Below are 23,224 nucleotides of genomic sequence, written 5' to 3'. Positions count from 1 at the left end.
CTTTTCCTGCCCTTCAGGCAGCCCCCCAATAAAATCTCTTGGTTGAATCTCAGGTGAGTCACTCACCTTTCACCTTCTCCTTGGCTAGATCACTCTTTGGTCTTGGTTCTCAACTGCTCACCAGAGCTCATGAAAGCCCTGGCCAGGCAACCAAGACTCTCTACAGGCAAAGCCCAGGACTAGGGAAGTAGCAGGTGACTCCCTCTCTCAGTCCCAGACACTGGGTCTTGAGGGGATTGGTTGAAAAAACCATTGAATTTGGCACGCTCTTTGGTTTGAAGTCCTTCAGAGAGGAGGGTGAGGGGTAAGGGATTCTGTGATATTTTCGCTAGAAGGAACATTAACTTCAGTGAAGAGCCTCCCACACACACTCAACAATGGGGAACTCTCAAATCCCATCTGATTCATGGCTACTTTCTTGCCCACTTAGTCCCACTCCATTTGGCTCCTGATCTAAAGGTCCATTGACCAATTCAACCTTTCAATCTTCATAACTTTTGCTAGCACTCAGAAAAATGGAAGAAAATCCCTTATGTGCAGGCTTTCTCCTTTCTCCATTCAAAGCCTTCCTTTGCTCCTCTTGCTCCCCTCCTCAACTTCTACCTGCCACTAAAACTCTGGATTCCTCCAGAGACCCTATTTCTAGACAAAGGACCTAGAATTCACCTACATTGTAAAGCCCTGGGCACAATATCCCTGGCCAAGGCCACACTGAAGCTAACATTGAAATACAAAGGACAGACTCAGTAGGCTCAATAGGAGGCCTAAGGGAAAAAAGCATTTAACTTTACCCTTGCCTACCAAGGTAGACTACAGCCTCTCATTAACAAGTCAAAGAAACTCACCTTTGGGGCCTCACTCACCATCCTGTTTCCCCATCGCCTAAAGTGACTGCTCACCTACAAGGGTTTACATGTCTCACACCCTGTTGCATTTTATCTCTACAGGTTTCCCTAGTGGAAGATCCCAGTATTACTTTCCACATGTGTTCATCTTTAAAATCCGCTGCTCTCTACCCTCACTCCTGAGGACTCTTTCTACCTCTTCTCCTCTTATTCTTTCATGCATTGAAACTCTGGAGGAGTTTCTTACACATTTCTCCCACATACAGGGAGGTCTCTTGCTCCTGGCAACACACACATGGTTCACAGTTGGCTTCTCCTTTCTTCAGGAGGGAGTCCCTTGGGCAGGGTGTGCTATAGTCTCTCTAACCTTGGTTGGTTGTGGAAGCAGCTCCCCTCCCCAATAATACATCCAGTCAGCAGGCTGAACTCGTTGCCCTCATCAGAACCTTCACTTTGGCAAAGGGAGCCTTCCTCATTGTCTACACTCACTCTAAGTCCACTTTCCACATACTCCTCTCCAATGTTGCTATTTGAAAGTAGCATGGATTCCTTATCACCAAGGAAACTTCAATTACTAATGCCCCTCTTATCGCTGATCTCCTTCAGGCCTCCAACCTTCCCACTGCCATTGGAACTGAAGGATGGCAGCTAAGTAACCCCCTTCTCCAGTGGGCACTTCCTTCCTGACCTCTCTCCTTGTCATTTACCAATGCTTGCCCCCTGCATCATTATATTTATTCAAGACCAGGTTCAAAGGATCTCTAACCAAACCATGAACCAGCTTCTCTTACAAGACTTTCAACCCCTCAAAAAAAATTGAGCTGTCCAGTGCAGCATTGCCCAGCACCACCTGACCATCACCATTGCCTCAATGACACCCTGTGCCCCTAACAATGGTCCATATGCTGCCCCTTCCCAGCAGGAAGAAGCTATAGAAGGTTGATCTATGACCCTGTCCCTTAAGGGACCCAATAACAAACAGAAAAGTGGGGAATGTAAGGTTCTTGCTTAGAATCTATGTGGCCATCTTAAGTGACAGCTGCCATCTGAAGAAAAATTTTCACTTTCCACCCAAAGGCCCTTCTGAGAAAGGCTCACCACTCCCTCATACCAACCCCACCCTTAACTGCCCACATTAGGACCCACCTGCCTCTAACCCCTGAGCCACCCCCATAAAAGTCTCTAACCCCAAGCCTGTGTTGGCTATCTCCCTCTATGGAGAGATGGACTTTGTCAGCTCTGACAAATAAACTCTGTGTGTATCTCTGCCTGATCTCCATCTCATTTCTCACTAGCCTGTCCCCCAGTTCCTCGCTTTCCTTTCAGTGTCAATGCACTGTCAGTTGATTTTATTTGCACAAAATGTCATTTGTGAATGGAACAGAGACTGCCAGCTATATTCTTTCATCCTGGGCATACTACTCTATTATATTTATCAAGCTGCCTTGTAGTTAGCTCCAATCATATGATTAAGCTTTCTAAAACTAAAAATGAGTGGAAGAAATATGTGCCACTGCCAGGAATGTGCATACAAAAATTCCATTTTTTCCATGCTATTTTTTTCTAGCTTTCTGGAATGTTTTAACTCAAGGTTGCCAGCATAGTTCCATGCTCTTGATGACAAAGTTTTCTTCCATTCCAGTCTATGAATTGCGAACCATTTCTACCTGCTTTTATGTTCTAAATTTTGACTTAAGAGATTCCTGTTAGTGACTACTGTCTCAGCTGCTCATATGAAGTCATTGTGTACATTTCTTTTGTAGGTGAAAATAATCTCACTAGGTATAAAATAGGTGGACAATTATGGTAGATGCAAATATTTATCTTTTTCCTGCCTACTTATGTGTTTTATGTGTTTGTATCCACATGGATGTGAATAGGTATATGTTCTTGGCATGTCTCAGTTTATACTCAGTAGCATCTTGAGCATCTTGAATATGCATTGATTTTATTGAAGGTGCCAAAGTCAGCTTTACTCTCCATGCCTCTGCAAGTGACCATTAGGAAATACACAAGTCCAAAATATCATTGAAAATATCAGATCATCCTCAGAAGTTTTTGTAGGAAATATCAGATTGTTTTCAGAAATATGTGCTACAATTTTGTATGTTGTGATTGGCTCCAATCTGTCTCCTACCACCACTGAAGAATAATACTATCACATAAGCATGAGTTGTTGTATGGAGTGAATATTAGTTAAATAAGCATTAGGTATTGTATGGAGTGAATACTAGTTAAATAAGCATTAGGAGTGAATATTAGTTAAATAAGTATTAGGAGTGAACATTAGTTAAACAAGTACTAGGTAGTGGATGGAATGAATATTAGGTAATAAGTATTAAGGTACTATAACAAATATACTTTAGGCAAATATATTTTTTGATGTTAGAACTTTAAGTGAACATGTTTGCTGCTGTAAACAGGCTGATGTGACAAGTGTGGTAGATATAGATAAGGTAGTGACAAGTGCGAAGTGTGGATAAGGATGATGTAAGGGGAACACCCCGGTGGGTGTAAATGAGTAAAAGAATGAGGTAATGCTGTAAATTGGATATAAATATTGGGCTCGGAGGACAGGCAGTACCATTCAGGCCATGCCCGCCTGATGGTCCGTCCAGTCTCTGCTCCGCTGCCTGCTGTGTGAGGATCCTGAATAAACGAAGCATTGGAAAGACATCTCCGTGAGTTGGTGTGGTGTGTTCGCGTCGCCGGGGATTCTGGTCCGGGTAGGACACGGCAGGGGACCCGCCTGCGGTTGACCTCCGAGACCAAGGCCCGCTCCAGCTTCGGGAGCTGCTCGCGACAGTTGTTTAAACTTATTCTGTATATTTATCATCATTATCTCATTTCCCTTAAAAAGCCAAATCATATCTCAATTTATCCATCAGAGCCAAACAGTGTTTGTGTGTTTCTCCCTTTTTTCCTTTACATTTCACATAGGTTCTCCAGGTTTCTATCTTAGAGTCTGAGACAAAACAGTTTTTACTCCTGAGTATATAAAGTCTATATAATTTCATATACATCCCTGCATGACCAGTTTTAAATTGTTTAAATTTCTTTCAAGATTTTCTTCATTCATATGAGCCACTTTTAGTGAAGACTAAAAGGAAAAATTACTATTAGAAAATATATAACATTATTTTCCCTCAGTTTAATTAGGAAGAGTCTAACAAAAGAACATTGACAGATACACTCTGACTTTGGTTAGGTGACCTGGATCCAAAGCCCCCGCACAAAATAGGCATCATTGAATGTTTTCTTTACTATCAAAAACATTGGCCCTGGGCTGGGGTTGTAGCTCAGAGGTAGTGCATTTGCCTAGCATGTGCAAGGCACTGGGTTCAATTCTCAGCACCAAATATAAATAAATAAAATAAAGGTCTATCAACAACTAAAAAATCTTTTTAAAAAAATTTTAAATTGGCCCTCAGGATAATCTCAGGCAGTAGAATAATAGTGCTTTCTCCTTTCTTTCCTCTTTCAGTCTCTTCTTTTGTCTTTAATTCCTCTCTCATCTCCTCCTTTTCTACTGATTAAAAATGTTCTTCTGATTATCATAGGTCCAAAGAATATGCCAACACATACCCCTTGACTTATTAGCAGGCTGGGGAATGAGTATCTTTCTAGATGTTACCTCTTTTGCCTTCTTTTCATGGTTCAACTCTTTGGAGGTTTACTCAGATCAGGTAAATTTTTCTCAGAAGCTCAATTCTCCAAAATTTAGCTAATGATGACTAAGAATGAAATCCATACCTGAAGGAAAAAAATGGAGTGATGCTATGTGTTCACTAAATCTCTGTACTGAGCAGAGCCCAACACAACATCTGGGTTGTTATGAGACCAGCTATCACTAAGGCCTCAACTATGTATTGTGACCTATTGATGACATCACAAAGTCCAAGAACCCAGCCAATATTCATAGTACTACAGCATTGATAAAGCTCATCAGCTAATGTGATACACTTTATATAGTAGAAACGCTATCATTAAGTTGAACTTTCATACTTTGCACTTGATACAAAAATAGAAGTGACATGAATTAAACAAAGTAAATCCTTTGTATCTTTTGGACACTGAACTGCTTAATCTCCCCAGTGGTATAAATATGGCAGTACACAAAGTAAATCCTTTGTATCTTTTGGACACTGAACTGCTTAATCTCCCCAGTGGTATAAATATGGCAGTACACAAGAGGGTCAGGCTTAGCACCATGTTAGGAAAGTAAAGGCTTTGTCTCATAAGTACAATCTTTAGAAACCTAGGTGACAGGCATGCTGGAATGTGGGTGTGAGTCTGAAAATATCTCATCTGTTCATACCCCCCCATACATAGAAAATGGTTATTCTAATTGTATCAGTTTCCTACTGCTTTCATAGAAATTTACCAAAATTTTATCACTTAAAATATAAACATATCATCTTCTAGTCCTGAGGTCAAAAGCCCAGTATGGGACTTGAGGCCTAAAATCAAGGTTTGAGCAGGCTGCTCCTATCTGGTGTCTCAACTTGAAAAGCTTTTCATCCCCCCACCCCACCCCCACAGGTTTGAAAGCTGCCTGCAATACTTAGCTCTTGTTCTTGTTCTTCAACAGGCATTAGTCTAATATCTGCTTCCCTGGTTACAGGTCCATTCTGATTGTACCTCCTTAGCTGCCTTTCATAAAGGACATTGTGATGGCCCTGGCTATATGCAGATGATCTAGGAAAATCTTCTCTTTTAACATTCATGACTTCATCTCATCTGTAAAGTCTCTTTTAACATGCAAGGTCACATATTCATAGGTTTCATGGATTAGGAGGTGGGAATTTCCAGGGCAACTGTTGAAAGAGAGGGTTTTTTCTTTAACTTGCGTTACCAAAATAAAAACACAGGATTTCAGAGAGAATTCACCTATATTCAAATATAGTAGTTTGAAAATGGAAACTGAAAATTTAATAAAAGTTTGTAATGAGTGACACAGCAAAGAAACATATTGAATAAAACAAAGCAGAATACAAAGAAACAAAATGCATTTGAAAACTAAAAATTAACAAGAGGAATAAAAGGACAATTACAATTTTTTTCATGCTATAAACTTAGGCAAACTATTTAATTAAAAAAATTCCAAGACAGATAAGAGGTCAGTGTAAATAAAAGAATATAGAGAGTTTTGAGTTCTGGAAAATAGAGATGCTAAACAAGTCCCTAACTGAATATAAAACCTAATTAGAATCTGAAAGACAGAAGGGAGCATAAAGTCTAATATTTGGTAAATAAACTTACATAAAGTAAGGTGATAAAAAGAAACAAAAATATAATTAATTTAAAGAAAACTTTCTCCATTTTTTTTTGTATTAAGAATTGAACTCAAGGGAACTTAAACACTGAGCCACATCCTCAACACATTTTATATTTTATTTAGAGACAGAGTCTTGCTAAATTGCTTAGGGCCTTGCTAAATTGCTGAGTCTGGATTTGAACTTGTGATCTTCCTCCCTTAGGCTCCCAGAGTTACCAACATACACCATTTTGTCTGACCAAAAAAAGAAAAAATAAATAAAAACACAAGGCATGGATAGAACAAAGAATAATTATTTTTCTGATCAAAATAGGTTAAAAACTTAGCTTTGTAATATAGCCAACTCAAAAATAAATGGAAATGTCAAGAAAGAACATGAGTTAAACTTTCAGTGCAGAAGACAAGTGAACTTGGACTAGAATTATCATGGAATGCAGGTAGAAATGGGACAGGGTGGGAGTTGATGTATACAATTACATTATACAGTTTTCTAGGAATAGTGTTCCAACTTCAGGTCCTTTAAGCCCTGGTCAGACATGACCCTGCAGACTCTTCTTCCATCTTACAAGGTACTCCAGGACTATGCCAATTCCCCTGTTATATTCACATGATGTATCTTGGCTTTTATTTCACTTTTTCTCCTGTCTTGAAAACTCAATCCTGGGATCAAATATTATTGTGTTGGGTGTGTGTATGATCACTTGTTCAGCTTAAAAGTGTCAGAAATTTGGAGGAATGTATATGTGTATATCTGATCTCACATGATACTGGGTTCCCAGTGTTTTTTCCAACCCAAAGGCCATACATGGATAATCATAAGATTTTAAGAGCTAACACAATTATCAATACTTTAGTGTCTATGAACTGTATTTGAAAATGCATCCAAAATAATCAACTTGATCATGAAATTCAGTAAACTAAGAGTCTACTATATAAGTACAGTAAATGACTGGAATGATCACTAAATACTTTATATATTAAAAATGAGAGGAGAGTATGGAAATTACGAATAGAGAGGAAAATAAATTTTCAAAAGTTTTAGAAAATGAAAATAGCTACAAAAACCTGGAGGTGTGCACAGAGGAGGAGATTAAGATATGTTAATATCTTCATTGCAAATCTCAGGATTAAATTTATGCTTCCTTGAATGATGTAAAACCACACTCTTTTCAATACCTTAAAACTTTTTATCTTAATTACATGGAGAATTTTAAATATTAATACACTAGTGTTTATTGTTAGATTCCTTCCAGTTTCAGTTTTTCCAACAAATTCAAGAATTATTAAATTCAATTTGTAATTTAAAATATTATCATTCAATTTTAGAAAATAAATTCTGTTTCACTTTCCATCATCTCTTTTTCTCACATGCATTTAAGAACTTTATTGATATATAATTGATATGCACTAAAGAAGCACATTTAATTATACAATTGAATGAGTCTGATTCATCTACCCATTTTGCCTTCTATTTATAGGTAGGGATAAATACAGTATTCCTTTGTGATAACATCTAACTCATATTGAGCATGGTTACATTTGAGTATTAAACAAGTTGAAAGCCAGCCTCGGCACCTTAAGGAGGCTCTAAGCAACTTACTGAGACCCTGTCTCTAAATAAAATATTTAAAATGTTGGAATGTGTTTCAGTGCATCCTGAGTTAATCCCTGGGGGGGGGGAGAAATTCTTTGAATTATATTTTTTTTTTCTTTTCTTCATCTTATATAACTTTATTTGCCAAATATTAAATTTTATGCTCCCTTCTATTTGTAAAAAAATCATTTTTATTTTAATTTGTTATATTTGAAAACAGAATGCATTACAATTCATATTACACATATAAAGTACAATTTTTTGTATCTCTGGTTGTACACAAAGTAGAGTCACATCCTTCTTACATATACTTAGGGTTATGATTACCATTGCATTCCACTATCTTTCCTTTTCCTATGCCCCCCTCTTCCCCTCCCTCCCCTTTTCCTCTCTAGATAGGGCAAAGGGGAAAAGGGCTTCCTTCTATTTCTTTCAAACTTTAATTAGGCTATTTATTCAGTTATGCACTTGTTTAGTATCAGAGCTCTAAACTCTGAAATTTTTTTACATTGATCTTCCATTTTTTCTTGGAGTTCTTTATTAAATTTTTTGCATGATTTGTATGGCACAAAACATTATTTTGTAATTGTGATTTCATTCCTTCTATTAATGTTTAATTTTTAAGTGACATTTTGTTTCTTTTATTCTTCTTTGTTTTATTCATTATGTTTACATCACTGTGTCAATTCATTCCAAACTTTTGCTCAATTTCAGGTTTCTGCTCTCACAATATTATATTTTATTAGAGGTGAATTCTCTCTGAAACACTGCTATTTTATCTCAGCATAGCAGGATGAAGATAGAACCCTCTACTCTGACAGCCACTCCTCTTAGAACCCATGCATTGTGGACTGGCATGGCAGAAGAGACTTTGCTACCATTGGTCTATAAGTCTATTTTGGTGGCAATACCATGCTGGTTTTTGTTACTAATGGTCATAGTATAGTTTAAGGTCTGGTATAGTGATGCCACCTGCTTCATTTTTCTTGCTAAGAGCTGCTTTAACTATTCTGGATCTCTTAATTTTCTACATAAATTTCATGAATACTTTTTCTACTTCTATAAGGAATATCATAGGGATTTTGATTGGAAGTGCATTAAATCTGTATAGTGTTTTTGGTAGTATGGTCACTTTGACAATTTTAATTCTGTCTGTCCAAGAACAAGGTAGATCTTTCCATCTTCTAAGGTCTTCTCTAATTTCTTTCTTTAGCATTCTGTGGTTTTTATTGTAGAGGTCTTTTACCTCTTTCATTGATTCCCAAGTATTTTATTTATTTTTTTGATGCTATTGTAAATAGGTAGTTTTCCTACAGAGGATTTCTCACTGATATACAGAAATGCCTTTGATTTATGGGTGTTGATTTTGTTACTTTGCTAAATTTATTTACTAGTTCTAAAAGTTTTTTGTGGAATTTTTTTGGTATAGGTATAGAATCATATCATTAGCAAATAGTGCTAATTTGAGTTCTTATTTACATATCCATATCCCTTTAATTTATTTCATCTAATAGCTCTGGGCAGTGTTTTAAGAACTATGTTAAATCAAAGTGGTGAGAGAACTATGTTAAATCAAAGTGGCATCCCTGTCTTTTCCAGTTTTTAGAGGGAATTTTTTCAATTTTTCTCCATTTAGAATGATGTTGTCCTGGGGCTTAGCATAGTTATATTTAAGTTGATTGATATTATGAATCACATATTAAAAATAAACACAAAAATTACACATAATAAAAAATAAATAAAGGTATGTGTCTATCTACAACTAAAAATATTTTTTAAAAGGAATGTTTGCAGGAAATCTAAAGTCAAATTTGATCATGTATATTATTTCTCCTCTTAATTGTTATTTGTTACCCTAATAGTGAACATTATACCTTCAATACATTTGAATGTATTCTAATGTTCTAAAACATTAATTAGAATCATTCTTCATCTCTTTGTTTTCCCACTCTTAGATTATACTTGCTCCTCTTAACTCGTAGTCTCCCTCTTACATATTATCTGCTGCTAGTGCAAGTACATCTCTTCTTTTTTTATCCTTCATCTTGGTGTATATTATTTCTTTCCATCTTTTCTTTCTTCTTTCCTTTCTTTTACCCAATTCTTCTTTTTGCCCTTTTCAGTCCTTGTTTAATGTCTTAACAGTTTATCATATTCTTTTTTTTTGTCTTTACTGATAGTGTTTAATCCCTTTTAAAATTCCAACTATCTTTAAAACATGAACTTTCCAGAATGGGAACTAACAATCTTATGCGGTTTTCCAAAGAGTTTCTACAACCACTAACTTAAAATGTTAGAATTTACATTATTTAGAAAAACACATGAAAGAATTTGTTTTTGGAAAGAATGCAAAAACTGGTTTGAAAGGGGTTTATTTGTGGTGCACACAATTTCTTCATGGTGAATACACATGTGATTCTCTATACATGAGAAATGGAATTATGTTTGAAACAAACAATTTATGGCTACTAAAAATTATGACTACAGAAAATAAATCAACACTGTAAAACTAAGTGAATACTATTAATTTCACTAGTTAGTAGGTGTAAAGGAAAAGGCAGCACAGTACAATAAAACCAAAAATATAACATGCATTCCTTAATGAGGAATAGGACACAGGTATTTTTCTTTTTTTTTTAACTGTGGGTATTACATTTCCCACAAAAATGAGGTTCTGAATCCAGTATAGTAAGCAGGCACCATGCAAAATCTGCCCAGTTTTGCCTATCAATCTTAATTACAACCTACAAAATAGTGCCTGGGACGGTAAGACCCATCTCAAGTATGAAGAACACATCAAGTTAACAAACTAATGGTTTTCTCAACAGTATTTCTGTGTAAAAAGATTAAGATACAACATTAGTTCAATTAGACTGGTTACTAAACATTTACATTGAGAGGTAAAGATGTACTTTCTTAAAGAGTAGTAGTCTCATTAGTTGAATAAACAATTTATGCAGTGCAAATTTTCAATATATATGCACACGTGTACACATGTAAATATGTTTAGAATGCAGACACAGGACATTTTTTTTCATGCTTATGACCTGATGTCAACAGGTCCACTCAAGTTACCTGGCTGTCTATCTTCTGCCTGACCCCTGAAAGGACGCCTGCGGCTACGATTGCGTCGCTGGGTTTTTTTTTTTCACTATCATCTGCAATTGCAAAATTTACCATGAACTATTCTGACAAAAAAAAGCAAACAAAAAAGTATTTCTTTCCTTATTTAAAGAAGGGGAAGAGAAAATTTTAATTAAACATCAAAGATAGAACAATATTGACAGGATAAACATTATACAGTTCAAAGCAACCCAAGGAGACTGAAGACGGGATTATCCCCTGAAAATTAAAAAAAAAGTTTGGACACCTAATAAAATTAACTCTTGAACTTAAATTACCATCATTTAAAGTTCTCCACTGAAACAGGGGGTTTAGTATTTACCAATATTAATGACATTTTAGCCCTTCAAAAATTAATTATCATTCTTGATATATAAACTTTTACTAGTGCCATTTATAATAATTTTAAGAAGACAAGCTGAAAGTTTGACTTTGATTTTGGTTTGGAAACCATAAGAGCAGTTGGAATACTTGTATTGACTTAATGGCATCAAAGGGCACTTTAATAATAAAGTTCCCAGTTTCAAATACCTATGACAAATCTGAGAACTAGACACACAAAACAGACTAAAAGCTATATAGCTTGTTTGAAACACTAGAAAAAGTCATTTAAGAATTGCATATTTTTCAAAAAAATTTGTTAACAATTATTTTACAATTTTATATATGTATGTATATATACATATTTATATATTTATATCTTTTCCCTAAATGCTTACATACCTAGCCCATTTTCATTAACTGAAGCTGTATCAGATTCAGTCATTCCATCCATCAGAACAGCATCTTCATCAGTCCTTCGTCTACGAGACCGCCTACGACGGTTAGTACTGTGACGGTCAGTGTCTGCAGTCTGATCTGATTCTGTATTATCAAGTAAGCTGTATGGATTGCTGTCTGGATCTTTGAGCACAGAACTGATGGAGGATTTGCCACCACGTGGTCCACCACGACCTCGACCCCCTGAAACACTTCTGCCTCTTCCTCCTGGGCGTCTCCTGCTGTCACGCTGATGTCTGCTCTCCCGATCATCCTCTCCTGCCAATGACCAATCGCTCAGCTCATCTTTACGCTCGGATTCTGTTTCAGAGGGGTTAGACAGCTCAGAATTTGTACCATAACCGGAGGTGTAATTAGGGCCCCGACGACCTCTGCCTCTTCCACTATAAAACCTAGAACCAATCTGTCGAAGCTGTTCATCAATCTGTAGGCGTTCCATTCTTAGCTGCTCTACTTCCTTGAGATAAGCAATATGATATTCTAAAAGGACTTGTACATTTCCGATGCTTTCTTTAGTGCCAACAAATACAAATGGAACCACACCATCTTCTCTAGGTAGTTTATTTTCATTATCTCCTTCAATTCTCACCCGAACCACACCAGATTTGTCCACTATTTCTTAAATAACTTTGCCATTTTTTCCAATTACCTTTCCAACAAGATTCCTAGGAACCTGAATAAAATCCTCCACAAATTCCAAGAAACCTCTAGCCCTTTTAACAGCATCAGCACTTTCTCCATAGATTCTAAATGTTCCAGTATCTTCATCTAGTTCAATGGCGGTGACTCCAGGAACCTTCCTAGCTTGTTGTATATTACTACCATGTGTACCTATTGCCAGTCCCATTAAATCTTCTCTCACAACAAATTCTTCATGAAATGCTGCTGCAAGTTGTTTCGTGCATTCTAAATGCTTAGTGGCCTCTTCATTTCTGGACATTAGCATCAACTTTGTACGAATACTTCGCAGATGCATATCACTTAAAATATTTACTCTCTTCACAGTTGCTTCACTGGCGGACAGTATCATTAGCTGCGTGGTTTCTGGATGGTAAAAAATTCTGCATGCTCCTACTGCTTTTTTAAAATCTTTATGTGCATTTTCATTAGCACACGCCTCTCTCAAATCCTCAGGAACATCAACTGTGCACTTGAAGAACGTATTTTTTTTTGACAGTTTTATTCTGATTGACAGGCCGAAGACGTTCAAATGTCACTATTTCATTGTAAGTGGCATCACAAGCAGCATATTCAATGACATAAAATTCTCCTTTCATCATCCGAACTTTAGCCAACCACCATCCACATGGTTCTTGGTCATTTGCTCTTGAATATACCTCTACTTCATCTCCTTCACTAATTTCTTTTTTTATATCAGGTGGTAATCTAACTTCATTAAATGGAACCTGACGTTCTAGTTGCCAATTATTTTCAAAAACAACTGTTAGGGAATCTTCATGAACATCTTTGATAAATCCCTTGTAGAAAGCCCCGTTAGAGCCGCGAACCTCCACTGTCAGCTCCGCCATGTTGGAACCGCAAAGGCCGCTGGGAAGAGATTCTAGAAACTTTCCAACCAGAGAGTTTATTATATTCAATAACTAATTTTTCAATTTTTTCAGAACTCTACTATAATATTATACCTGGATTACAGAACATTGAAGAACAATATCAACAAGTTTTTCTTTTTATTAAGGATAAATAGTACATGGCTTGACATACAGTGACTATAGTAAATAGGATTCAATGTTTCCTCAAATGGTTTTTAATTTGTTATACATGAAAACAGAATGCATTACAATTCATATTACACATATAGAGGGTAATAAAACACACACATTGGGGCTGGGGATGTGGCTCAGGCGGTAGCGCGCTCGCCTGGCATGCGTGCGCCCGGGTTCGATCCTCAGCACCACATACCAACAAAGATGTTGTGTCTGCCGAGAACTAAGAAATAAATATTAAAAAAATTCTCTCTCTCTCTCTAACACACACATTGAATTCAGGTATCAGTATTGAGTTATTTGTCCAACCCAGGGCACTTAAGAGAAATCTTACAAAGTAATCCCTTCCTTAATTGAAGAAGCAATAACTATCTCAATAGGGTAGATATGGAAGAAATATAAAGAAGACTTCAAATGGTCTATAGCACTTTAGCAACTGACTCCATTGAATAAAGGTTGAGAAAATTTTAGAGAAAAATATTAAGAATTTTATAGTTAAATTTGTTCAATGAGATAAAAGAAGATGTAGAGTAAAATTAGAAAACACCGAAAGAGTCAGATCAATACAATAGAGATGCAGATCTGAAAAAAGAACCAAATGGAATTCAAGTCAAAATTCTTTAGAAGAGACAAAGAAAATCACCTCATATTGGTTGAGGACATCATCCAAAAACAACATATACCAATTTATAAATATTTATGCCTCAATAGTGCATCTATGTACATAAAAAACTCTTCTTGATATTAAGAATCAAATAGACCACAATTCAATAATACTAGGTGAAGTTAGCACAACTCTCTCACCACTAGTTTGATTATACTGACATAAACCTAGTATAGTATAATGAAATTTAACTCCTCTTACCCTGCACAAAACTCAAATTGAATCAAACACCTAGGAATTAGAACAGAAATTTTGCAACTGCAAGAAGAAAATGTAGGCCCAACACTACAATATGTCAACACAGGATGCAACTTTCTTAACAAGACTCCTAGAAGGGCTAGAAATAAAATTAAATTCAATAGGTGGATGGCATCAAATTAAAAAGCTTCTGCACAGGGCTGGGGTTATTTCTCAGCTGTAAAGTGCTTGCCTAGCACATGAGAGGCCCTGGGTTCAATCCTCAGCACCACATAAAAATAAATAAATAAAATAAAGATATTGTGTCCAACTACAAATATATATATATATATATATATATATATGTGTGTGTGTGTGTGTGTGTCCAACTACAAATATATATATATATATATATATATATATATATATATATATATATATATATATATGCTTCTGCACAGTAAAGGAACAGAATCATTAAGAGAGAGCCAAAAGAATGGAAGAAATCTTCACTTCCTGCTCTTCAGGTAGGATGGTAATACCCAGAAGATAGAAAAAAAAAATAGCAAAAAACAAATGACCCAATTAATAAAGGGGTAGAACTAAATGACACTTATCAAAAGAAGAAATGCAGACAACATATGCATGAAAAAAATGTTAAACATCTCTAAAAATTAGACAAATACAAATCAAAACTACACTGAGATATTTCACCCCAATCAGAATGTTAATTATCAAAAATACTAGCAATAAGAGCTGAGGCTGTGACTCAGAGGTATAGCACTCACCTACCATGCATGAGGCACTGGGTTCGATCCTCAGCACCACATAAAAATAAAATAAAGATATTGTATCCACCTATAACTAAAAATAAATATTTTAAAAAATACTAGCAACAATAAATGTTGACCAGGATGTGGGGGAAATGATACACTCACAATTGCTGGTGGGACTGCAAATTGGTACAACAACTATGGAAAGCAGTATGGATATTTCTTCAGAAAACTTGCAATGGAACCACAATTTGATTCAGTTATCCCACTCCTTGATTTATATAAAAAGGACATAAAATCAGCATACTACAGTGATGCAGCCATATCGATGTTTATAGCAGCTCAATTCACAATAGCTAAACTTTGAAGCCAACCTAAGTGCCCTTCAACAGATGAATAGATAAAGAAAATGTCATATATATATACACAATGGAATGTTACTCAGCCTTAAAGAAGAATGAAATTATGGAATTTTTCAGTAATAGGATAGAGGTGGAGAATATTATGCTAAATGAAATAAGCCAATCCCAAAAAACCAAAGGCTGAATGTTTTCTCTGATATGCTAATGAACTCTCAATAAGGAGGGGGATAGAAGTAATTCAGATTAGACAAAGGCAATGAAGGGAAAGGAAGGGGGAAAGGAAATCGGAAATATAGTAGAATTAATTGGACATTACTATCCTATGTGCATATGTCATTACATGACCAATGTAATTCTACTTCATGTACAACCAGAAGAATAAGAGGTTATACTCCACATATATATAATATGTAAAAATACATTGATATTGGGGCTGAGGTTGTATCTCAGTGGGGTAGATTGCTTGCCTATCATGTGTGAGGCACTGGGTTTGATCCTCAGCACTACATAAATAAATAAATAAATAGATAAATAGATAAATAAAATAATTAAAAATACATTGATATCAATTCATGAATATACATTCATTGATATAATTTTATCATATAAATTTTGATATAGATTAATCAATATCAATTCATTGATGTAGATTGATATAGAGTTGATATATATTAGTTGAAATAGATTCATTAATATTATTTCATAGATACAGATTCATTGATTTCTATTGATCAAAATAGATTCATTGATATTTTATTGATGTAGATTCATCAATAAAGGTTAAACAATGTCAATTTATAGATATTTATTCATTGACTTAAATTCATTGATATCAATTCATCAATTAGATCCATCAATGTGAATTCATATATATCAAGTCATTGATTTAAATTCACTAATATGGATTCATTGATAGCACCTCATTGATATTGGATTATTGATATAGATTCATTGATGTAAATTTATTGATACTGATTTATCGATTCAGAAATGGGGAAAATTTAAGTGACTGATTATCAGCCTTTAAAGATTCAACCTCACTAATGAAATAGATACGTGACCTGGGCATGAGGGTGCACATCTGTAGTAACAGTGACTCTGGAGGTCAAGGCAGGAGGATAGCAAGTTCAAGCCCAGCCTGGGCAATTTAGCAAGACCCTGACTCTCAAATACTTTTACCTGATTCTGAAGATAGGGCAACCCAGTGTGAGAGAACTGGTATAAAACTGACTTTTGTCATTGTTTACACCTGGAGCATGGGCTCTGTGAACTTCAGGGATCTCTGAACTCTCAGGCAATTTAAACATGTATTTGTGTTTATGGGATTCCTTTTCTTTTTGTTTTTGGGGAGATCACCTGAAGGTTTCCAAAGGGGCCTAAGATTCATGATTATAAGATCATTTAAGGGGTATGGAAAAGTTGAATACACCCATGTCAGTTAAAGCTTGAGGATCATGAAATTAAAGATGTGCCTTTGAAGTATTTTACTTTGGAAGAGAATCGAGTCAGGTCTGCCTGGAGAGTTATAGCAAAACTAGACAGGAAAACTTGAGAATAGCTGAGAATTGGATTGATACAGGCCCACAATATAAAATAGGGTAACATTCAAGTATAGAATATTTAAAACTATTAAAAGTTACTTAGCAAAATAAAAGGTTTTTTCTCATTCACATAAAGATCAGTGTGGAAATTCCTAGTCAGTAGGCAGTCTTGTCTGCCATCATTCAGAGAACCAGGCTCCTTGCATCCTGCCTCTGTCTTCTTGTATGGTCTTGGAGCCCTCTATTAGAACCCTGTATCTAGACAATCCATGGAGGAAGAGAGAGAAGGTGTGGGGTCAAATAAATGAAGGACATTGTTTCTGCCCACGTTCCTTTAGATAAATTTCAGTGTCATGACCAAATCTAAATGTAAGGGAAGTAAGAACATGTAGTCTAACTCTATACTCACAAGGCAGAATAAATGAGTTTTGGTTAACACATAGCATCTGTACCCACTTAAATGAAACAACAGTATCAGGAAGCAGCTGGAGGTAAAAAAAAAAAAAAGACACTCTGCTTTAAACACCAAGATAAAGTCAAATGTCATAGGCAGACAAGATAGTCCACAGATGAGGCAGAGTAGGCAGGCTTATAGGAATAGCAAAGTGTACAAAGGACAGGATGGTCACAATGACATTACAACCTATGAGCAAAGTGCTCAGAGTTTCAGGCATGGAAGAAGGAGGAGTTTTGGTAATCAGTCACAACTAGTGGAGACCTAGTGACCCAATAGGTATTTAAGAAGATTAGGAGTAGGAGTGGGGAAGAGGAACAGGGTAAAGCAGGAGCTGGGATAGAATAACCAAGCTCTGGGAAGATCACAGACATGGGGAACAGAGCACAAGTGTGGATAGTCAGGACAGGTTATCTGTGAGATGGCTTATTCATGAATAGCATGTCAGACAAGAGCTGGTCAGATTCCTTTTGCCCAGGATCAGCATCAGTCCTGGAGTAACACAGAGCCTCTTGACAGGAGTCAGCTGTAAGGAGAGGCATAAGGGAACAGGTAAGACCTGATAAAATCCATCAAGTGTTACAGTAAGTTTTCTCAGCTTCTTGGTCACCAAAAACAGCCCTAACTAACCCTAACTTCCTCCCAAATGTCCTGGGATGAAACAGCATCATTGAGTCTGTTCAAACCCTCTAGAGCACAAAGCAAATGCACATTAAGAGGATGGAGGAACTGGGGTGGTTTATTTTCTTAGAAGAAACAATAATAAAAATAATGTTCAATGTGTGCAAGGCACAATTCTTAGGCTTTTGACATGTTTAAGCATTTAATCTTGATTAAAAACCTATGATTAAGGTTCCTTTATTACCCCAATATTACAGATTAAACACTGAGCAATGGAGGTTTAAGTGGCTTATCAAAGCAAGCATTAGAGCTGGGATTCAAAGAGAACTGACTCCAGAGTGGATGATTTTAGAAAGGCCACATTTAACCAAAGTTTCATGGGAACCTTTACTCAGTGATGAAGATGCACCCTGAAACTCTTTCTCAAGTATCTGATCTAACATTTTGTTGTCAGAAACCTACCCCATCCTTGTGCAATGAAGACTGAGTCTCCCACCTCCAAGAAGAAGATATTAACAGTTTCCTTATGAGGCCATACTCTCAAATAATTTAAGCTATCTGCACTTAAAAGTTTTGAAGTAAAATATGTCACAAAGGAATGATTGCAGAAAGTCAGGGTTAGAATGATTTCAGACTGATCTACCTGCACTAGGAAACCACATTACTCAGCATAACTGAGTCAAGAGGGTTATGACTCAGAAACTTCTGACAATAATACAACTGCTCTAGTTCTTAAATGGCTAAGAGACAATGATAAAATGGCTCAATTTCATAGGATTTACTTTTTATGAATTGAGGAGTCTAGTATCTTGTCTAGCTAATCAAGAGTTATGTAGTAATTCCATCCATCCATCTATCCATTTATCTGTCCATGTATTTATTCATTTGCTAAAATATTCACTCATTCAAAAATATCTACTGAACCAAAACTTGTTCTAGATCCTATGTGTTTCTAATTCTTTCAAACAGGATTCTTTCTTATGCCTCATTTTTGAGATTTTGTTAAGCTCAGAGCATGGGTTACAATTATTATAAGTTAATAAAGTTTATATTAAATAAGTTTCAGAAATCATAATCAGGTCATTAATCATGGCACAGTTTGGAGGTTCCTGCCACTAATCCAAAGTAAAGCATTTTCTTTTTAAGTTGGAATTCTAAGAGGATTTCTTAGAACCTAATTATGCTTCAAGATGTCTTTTCCATGCTACATGCTTAGTCTCAAGCAAAACATGAACAAGGCTCGGTCAACAGTATGTTGTTTTCAGAATGAAATAAGTACTCAGTTTTCTTTCTTTTTTAAATCTTCATTATTTTGTTTTCTTATTTTTATGTGGTGGTGAGGATCAAACCCAGTACCTCACATGTGTGAAGCAATGCTCTGCCACTGAGTTACACCCCCAGCCCCAGTACTCAGTTTTCTACAAACAGGGTCTACAAGAGTTGTAAGGTTCTTGCTGTCCTCAGTGAAAAGTACATCCCCCATGACAAAGACATTTATTCTGAATTACGACCGTAGGCTTGCAGGAGAACAGAAAAAAGGCCTAGAGAATGTCTCATGGCCTGAAATACTGACTGGATTGAAAGGCTTTTTACTATCTGGTCATGAAAGTTATATGCAATAGCCATGAAGAACTCACTTGGCTAGCAGCATGTCAATCCTACAAAGACTGGATGAACAGAATTCCAGGATGCTATTTCGATTTTGGTTTTCCAAGTCATATGGTTCTAACGGATGATCTTCTAATGTTACATGATTTACTTGTTTTCCACTGAAGACCATGCACACCACAGTGTTGACACAGCCAATTTTTACTTGGGCTATAATTGATGGAAAAATAAAAGTTTTCTAGCAGGTTAGAAAAGAGTCAACTCATTGCTCTTGACTAGATTATTTAAACAATCAAAGCAAGGTGACGACTCTTCTTCTTAGGTACTTGAGCCATTGTCAGTTGAAATGTGTTTGTTTTTATTATAGTATATACTTAATTAGAATCCTGAAATTGAGCTCAGAGTTTCTCCTCATGTACAAGAACACTGTAAAACAAAACTGGCTGAAAAGAGGCAAGAGATGACTCTAGGCCTTTTTCCTGCTCTCCTGCTAGGCCTAGATGTCTCTAGGCCTTTTTCCTGCTTTTCTGCTAGCTAGGGGTGGTAAAGAGGCAAGGCATCCAGTTAATTCTGCAGAGGGGCTCTGGGCCAGTGTTTTTGTGGGGACAACACTGCCCTTCAGGGAGAGTTTGGAAACTTGCAGGAGCAGTTTATGGTTATCATAATATCTGAGGTTGCCAAAGGAACATACTGCTGAATTGTTTTCTTTTTCTTTTGGTACCAGAGATTGAACCCAGGGTCCTTTAACTACTGAGCCACATTCCCAGTCCTTTTTATTTTTTTTTTATTTTGAGACACAGTCTTGCTAAGTTGCTTATGGCCTCATTAATTTGCTAAGGCTGGCATGAACTTGTGATTCTCCTGCCTTAACCTCCTGCACCACCATATCTGGTATTATGTAGGTGAAAACATCACCTTTTTATCATTTTCTGAGTCTAGATAACAACTCTGACTTACACATTAAGAATCATTTGCATGGTGTACACATACAGTGAGTATACTAGTTTTAGTTCTATCATCCACTGGCACTCTTCCTTATTTTTTGTCTTTTGCACATGGAATAGCTTCTAACATTCTTACTTGTCTCACATCCAGTATTTCATTATCTGTATGAGCATCTGACAATTTTTATATCTTATGAAGATGTGCATAATTGTTATATTGAAAGTCATATTATTAAAAATTGCTTTCTTCTTATTTCTCCAGTCTCAAACTAGTCCCTGAAGCAAGATTTATCTGTCCTACAATAATCTTTCTGCTCAGTCCTCCTGCCCACATTTGTTGTGTTTTTTTTTAATATTGTTAAATTCTGAGAAATGCTAGCATTGTTATTTTGTAAGAGGTAGCTTACAAACATCTGCCTAGGTTTAAAGAAATAAAACAATTCAGTAATATTACTGAGGTAAAAGTAAATTTTAAACCATAATATATAAAACTGTATATTCATATTATATAAAGGATCCCAGGATAACTTCTTCCAGAGGGCCTTAAATTTATATTTCTTTAAACAATTTGAAAAATCATTGTTATTCTGATCTCACTCTGAACTTTAATCTATATAATATACCATATTTATTTTAGTTAATGTGCATATTATTTGTCTACAAGTTTTACTTAATTTCTGATTAAATTTAATTTAATGGGCATAGTCCCTAATAGAACTACATTTTTTCAACAGCTTATGAAAGCAGTGTGGATAAAAAAAAAAACCTAAAATATCTAAAATGAGCCATAGAAGACTTGAAATTATCTTAATATTGATTTCAATTATGCAGAGAATTTGCACAATAAACGTTTTTTGGCCTTAGTATTATACTTTTGCCGAGTCATGTATTCAAGAAAAAAAAAACAATTATTGTTATGTAAGATGTAGAAAACTTGAACATATTCTGGAATATGAATTGGTGAGAAATTTTTGGCTATGATTTGAGAGACTTTTACTAGCTACCTGTGCCCTTCCTTCTACTCAGCAAGTCTATTCATCTAAAGTCACGCTCACACAGTAGCTTGAAAATACATGCTCGAGTCTTTTCATTGTAACTTTGTTTATAAAAAAAGAAAATTGTAAAAAATATGAACCTAGCCTCAACTATATATAATTAAGACATGCAAGTTCTTTATTCCAATCTTAACTTTTTACCCTACTCAAGTAATTGTCCTCAAGGCCCTCTCTCCATGCAGTGCCTCAGAGGGAATGTGAGCCAGGTCAGCAAAGCCACACACACCAGCAGTCTGACCCAGGGCTCAGGTGTCTGAATCTTCTCATCTTCAGAAAAGTGGGCTTTTAGAAATCTTCCCTCCCAACTTATCTTAATGAGAAAGATTTTCTTGAGCTCATTCCTGCCTTAAATTTTATCTGAAACTTTTTTTCATGCCATGTATTCAGAGAGTAGAGAATGCATCAGACCTTGATTCTTACCTGTGTGTATTAATTTTATTTCAGAGACATCCAGGTCCTAATATAGGCTCACATAGAGAAAATATTTACATGCTGACCTGATTTTAATTATACCAGGTTTTGAACAGAGGCTCTGAAATTCCATGCCAGCTTTGAGTCCTGGGAAAGCACAGTGGCCACCTGTAGCAACTTCCTTGAATGGTGATATCGAACTTGTACAGCTTGGTTCTGTATCATAGCAAACTCAGATTCAGGTTTGATAAGTAGAAGAAAATGCAAGGCATGGTGGGAATATGGGCCATCTTTTATTCAGAGGCAGCCATAGCAATTAGCCAGTCCCCCCACTTCAGCTTCAGCCCCTAGCCAGTTCCATTTTAGGCCCTCCTCACATTCATTTCTATAGGCCCTTTTTATATGCAGTCGAAACAAAGAAGGCACATTGCCAACAGATTACATGGGGTGGGAAGGGGATGCTTCCAAGTTCATGTTTATGACCTTGAGTCTATATGCTGAATCACAGTGTTTCTGACCTTGACTAACCATAACAGCCAATTCCTAGCCCGGTCTATATAACATAGCCCACCAGAAATCTCAGCAAGGCAGCCTAACTATAGTCATATCTGGTCTAGCCTCAAAATCTACCTCTTTATGATTCCTCACTGTATAATCTACATATCTGAAGTCTTCAGCAATGATCCTTTTGCAAGGAGAGCAGAGCCCTGTATTCATAACAACATAAGCTGCAACAATATACAACCTAAAGACAAGCCCCATCCATTATGATTACTGAAAATAATTGCCAGTTTCATCCCATACTGAGGTGACAATTAAAGTCTTTCCAGCTACATTCAATTGTTCAGGGATAGACTTGATTCACCAAGGTTGTTCAGCCAAGCTTACAAGCATTTTAGTGCATTCCCAGAAGGAATCTCAGTTCACCTACAGATGAAAGAACAAAGCAGTTACAAGCATTAGCACAGGTGAATCACAAGCATCTGGGAAAATCTATGCCAGCTTTGAGTCCTGGGAAAGCACAGCAGCTGCCTGTGGCAGCTTCCCTTATGGTGATATCACACTTGTACAGTTTGGTCCTGTACCCCAGCAAGCTCAGTGTGCACCAGCACCAGGGAACTCATAATAGGTCAAAGGGAAATAACAAATGTGCACTTTAGAATTTGTGTCCCATCTGTGGTACTTGGACCAAGTCATCCAGGGAGTGGAGCTTCATTAGTTATCCATGGCATTACAAGGAGATCACACTCCAAACATGTTCCCTGTGGGA

General features: G+C 36.3%; 1 pseudogene across 1 annotated transcript; it reads right to left on the bottom strand.

The window, feature by feature from the left end:
• Positions 1–10,415: 10,415 nt before the first annotated feature.
• On the bottom strand, positions 10,416–13,187 carry LOC308652863 (RNA-binding protein FXR1-like; annotated as a pseudogene). Its single transcript, XR_014024276.1, has 2 exons — positions 11,564–13,187; positions 10,416–10,875 (listed from the first exon to the last, which is right to left on the bottom strand). The product of XR_014024276.1 is annotated as an RNA-binding protein FXR1-like (transcript).
• Positions 13,188–23,224: the final 10,037 nt, after the last annotated feature.

The sequence above is a fragment of the Spermophilus citellus genome (assembly GCF_964194105.1).
Source record: "Spermophilus citellus genome assembly, chromosome: 7".
NCBI classification, from domain to species: Eukaryota; Metazoa; Chordata; class Mammalia; order Rodentia; family Sciuridae; genus Spermophilus; species Spermophilus citellus.
Note: the sequence above shows the minus strand (reverse complement) of the source record. Positions and strands in the feature narration are given on the sequence as shown.